This window comes from Fukomys damarensis, unplaced genomic scaffold, assembly GCF_012274545.1.
Source record: "Fukomys damarensis isolate Sample0158 unplaced genomic scaffold, DMR_v1.0_HiC HiC_scaffold_1, whole genome shotgun sequence".
Taxonomy (NCBI): domain Eukaryota; kingdom Metazoa; phylum Chordata; class Mammalia; order Rodentia; family Bathyergidae; genus Fukomys; species Fukomys damarensis.
The window spans coordinates 65,974,611-65,979,227 of record NW_022900913.1 but is presented as its reverse complement, the minus strand read 5'-3'; the positions used below and the strand labels follow the sequence as shown (position 1 = coordinate 65,979,227).

The 4,617-nt window shown below is 38.9% G+C and overlaps 1 pseudogene; it reads right to left on the bottom strand.

The window, feature by feature from the left end:
- Positions 1 to 3,325: 3,325 nt before the first annotated feature.
- LOC104861268 lies at positions 3,326 to 4,228 on the bottom strand (annotated as a pseudogene).
- Between the last annotated feature and the right edge of the window lie 389 nt (positions 4,229 to 4,617).

The window sequence follows — 4,617 nt, the reverse complement described above, 5'->3', positions numbered from 1 at the left end:
AGTCATTACCTGACCTCCTGAGATTGTAGCCATGTTCTCCATCCCCTACTTTCCCACAGAGGTACTTAGCCAGTGTGCTAAGAACTGTCATGGTTGCCCAAGGAATTGGGCCAGTGGGATCCAGGAAAGGTTACAAAGAAAGCATGGGAAGAGCCAATGACCATGGAGAGATGGGAAGCTAGAATTATAGTTTTCCAAAATTGGGAGCCCAACTGGAAGTCACATACACCAAAGCTGAGCCCATCTCTTTTCCAATTTTGGGCCTTGGACAGATTCTTCCTTTAAGCAATGGGAATGGCCATGACGTCTGTCTTGAAACCTTGAGAGACATCAGTGAGATGATTATCTGAAGAGCCTGGCACTGTGCCTAGCACTTGGAAGCTCCATGTATGTTATTCCCTGTTGCTGAGCACAGTACATTCTCTGGGTGGCAAACTCCATCTCCATAATTATGATGATGATATTAATTTAAAGGTGCTGGGCCAAGAGCATGGATACATGTGACATTATTCCACTTATGGGATGAATCTGCAGAGTTAAGCTCATAGAAACAAAATAGAATGTTGGTTTCCAGGGCTGGAAGGAAGAGAAAAATGGAGTTATTCAGTGAGTATTAAATTTAGTGATGAAAAATGAATAAAGACTAGTATCTGTTTGTACAATATGCTGTCGATAGCTAACAATGCTGAATTTTATACTTAGGAATTTGCCAAAGATGATAGATTTCATGTTGTCTTTTTACCACAAAGAAAAGAGAAAAAAACTAAAATATTAGTGATTTATCCCTAGAACATTTAACCATATCTCTTCATAAAAAAGAATCATAAAAATATTGCACCAAAGAGAGCTTTATAGAAAGTGTTGTGTCCACTCAACCACTTTATATGATGATGCATGGGGATAAAATAAGATAATCTATAGGGCAAAGCTTTGCACAAGATGTTGCTGCATATAAGCTAACTGTGATTTTGCTTGAAAATTATGCCATTTGAGACCTCTATGAAATATCCTGACCTGTCTGAGGTGGCTAGCAGATTGATTTCATATAGAAGGGATGGCAGAATATGGAGGAATTTAATAGTAAATGCCATGTGTACTAGGTCAAGAATAGCTCCTGAGAGGAAGTCATCATCCAGTTCTCCAAGGAGATGATCTACATGAATTTGCAGAGTGCTCAGGACTAGAGGTAAGGCCTAGCAGCTGGTTGCAGGGCCCAGACATCCCATCCATGCATTCCCTACTGCTGACAGGGATGTCTCTTGCTTTTTGTGAGAGAATATGAATTAGTTCTATTAGTTCAGCTACACAGGAAGAGCACCCTCCCTATGATCCATTTCAGTGCTGTCAGCAGGTAACTGAGATGTCTGAAGCAGATGGGCAGCCAGCTCTTCTTCCTCCACCCTCCTGTGGCTTCATAGGCAGGAGTTGAAGGAGATCCCTTTCCATAAATCATCAGCCTGACCACATCCACATGGGAAGAAAGCAGTGCTTTCTTTTTTCATCGTTTTTTAATGCTTCTCACACTATTATGCTTTGTAAGCACCCTTAGATTTCATCGAGTAAATCATTAATATCCAATTTGGGAGAGTCAGTGGTATGTAACTGCAGAACTGGCAATGTAAATGGAAAGTGGAAGGCGATGAGCAGGGTATTAATTATCCTGTGCTGTAGACAGAACGTGGGCAAGTGTTTATAGGCTCCATCCATCCCGCTCCTATGGCCACACTGACTGTAATCAGGGAGATTCATGCCCATGGGGCATGTCTTCCTGCTCCATGAAGAGCACCCCTCTTACTCAAACAATATTCTTGGTGTGTGAATTAAAAATAAATAGAATCTCAACTTTGATCAATTGTTGAGTTCAGTAAATAGAAATAAAAAGAATAGTTGTTTACAGAAATGAAGGTAATGGTTTGATGGAAATTTCTCTTTTTGGCCATTCTGGAAAGACTTCATATTCTTTAGCATAAGTTGATCTTTCATAATAAAAAGAAAAACCCAACTATTGTGTTTATGTTATACTATTTTGTGTAAAACTGTCTTGAATTGTTTTGTACATTTCTGTGTAAAATGTTCTTGTGAAAATGCTGTCAATGGCACAAATATAGATTAGTTGAAAATGTAAAAACAAACAAACAAACAAAAAACAAAAAAATAGAATTTCTATTGGTAACTTTAGGTGAATATCGTCTTAGAGAGTCATAGGTATCTCCCAACCCAAGGCACGTTTTGGAAGACTAATAAAATATTCTGGACTCTCTTAAGTACACACTTAAAGGAAAATTACAACAGACAATGTCTTAAAGAATTCCATCCGTAGATCTGAGATAGAAGTCTCCCCTATGTATGTGAGGATAGATCAATGTGTCCTCAAGATGAGATGACTATTTTTCTTTTTGTTTGAAGAGGCATATTTATTATACAATTTATTTATAAAGGAAAAGACTAAAACTCTATCAAGTATCAAAGGAATCAGAAATGCCAGCCACATGTATTTATACAACAAATGTGGGCAACACCTTTACAGCACTTGAAAGTCAAATTCTAAGACTATTACCTCAGGAAAAGTTTTAAAATGCTCAACTATATATGAATAAAACAATGACTATCTTAATGAAAAATTATAATCTTATCCTCTTTGAAAATCAAGTTATTGGAAGCCAAGTAAACCATTTAAAAGATTTAAAAGATTCTTAAATTAGGAAATCATAATTGCTCAAGAAAGTCACTGAAGTATATATTCAGCTTTCAGTGATACCAACATACAAGGTGTTGGGGGGGATCCGCATACCTAACTCTCTTCAGTAGTCATTGAAATGCTGGATCTTCCAAAACCAGAAACTGCTATTCTTAACAGTCTCCCTCAAGCAGGCCACAGATATTCTCAGTCCACAGCATCATTTAACCTCACTTAACAGAAGATGTGATCCTTTGAAAGGCAGCAAAATGCCGGCCAGCATGTTTCTGCATCTTTCCTTTCAAGTGTAGACACAGCTTTTTGACTAATAACTGTGCTTATCAGTTCTCCCATTAGATCACTGTCCCTCTGCCTGTGAAATGTGATGTCCAAACCTTGAAGTTTCTGGACTAGAAAATGATGAAGATTCCCAAGATATATATATATTTTTTGGTCAAAGGAATCATCTGCTTGAAATGCAAATTTCTGCTTCAGTGCCTGCAATATTACAGACATTAGATCCCATTGTGAACTCTGTCTTTTCTTCTTATGAATGGGTCTACCACCAGGTGACTACTCGATAGCATGAAGCCAAACCTTATTCAGATCCTTTAGAACATCTAACATGTTCAGAATGTCTTTATTTCTCTAGCTGTTTGAATGATGACTGTAATTCATCTTACTAGCACCTGGGTGCTGCTTTTTCATTTCAGTAGCTGGATTATCTGAGTGACCAACTATAGACTCTGGTTGTAACGGAAGAAGATATGAAGGTAGGAAAGGAGGAAACTGAGGGGTAAGCAGTGGTGGAGGAAGAGGAGGAGAAAGCACTGAGATCAGATTTGGTTTTACACATGGGTGAACCACCCCTGATGAAGGAATTTGTCCCATACCTCTGGGCACATCATTTAAATCCAAAGAGCCAGAGTTTGTGTCATTTCTCTGCTCCTGCAATTCCACAATTGCAGTAATCTGAGAGTGAAGAAGACTTAGTTCATTTTCAAGGGCAGATTTTTTTTTTAATTGCAGCTTCATCTACAGGCAGATCATTTTTCACTGGTTTGTTCTGTCATCAAGCAGATGACAGTGGATTCCAAACAAATTGTGAAGAATGGAAAGTTTTAATTTTCTCCTCTTCTTCATTTTTCCACACACTACTTCAAAATCTAAGACAGTGGCTTCTTCATCATTTTCCACAGACAAAATATCAGCAAAAGATAGAACTATAGGTCTACAATTATCAGACTCTATGGAGTTCAAGGGCTGGATCAATTCAGAATTAGGTCTTTGACAGGGTTCTAAAGGAAGAATTTTTTAATAATATGGACAATACTCCAATATGATCCATAGTCCTTATTTTTCCAACTCAGAAAAATAATTTCAGCTAGCCACGGCAACAAACACATGTAGTGCCAACTACTCAGGAGTCTTAAGTGAGAGAGTCACTTGAGCCAGGAGTTCACAGTGAGCCTGGTCTATGGGAACACCAAAACATGCCAGCATTTCTCTTAAGATACTCAATGGAAGAAGCACTGGTGAAGCAAATTTAGGGAAACATTATCAGTTTCTTCATACCTCCTCCAGAGCCATGCCTCAGGCAACCACAGGATCAGGAAGCAGAAGGCATTATGTAAGCAATTCGAGTCTCCCAGTCCTCACTCTAAGAGTGAAAAATACCAGCGTGCACAAGGGCTGAAGAGGAAGCATACAGAAGTCAACTCTGAGCTGGTTGTGTATGGCCTGAGAGTCACAGGTGGTAAGACACCACCAGAGAAGGGCCTGGGCCACCTGGGGAATCAGCCCTGGAGCACTGCACTCAGCCTGGGTGATTCCATGGGAAGCCAAGTATTTTCCACACATGAAATGATGAGTTAAAAAACATCTTCCATCTATTTAGAGGATTATATGGTTTTTGACCTTGACTTTGTTAATATAGTGTA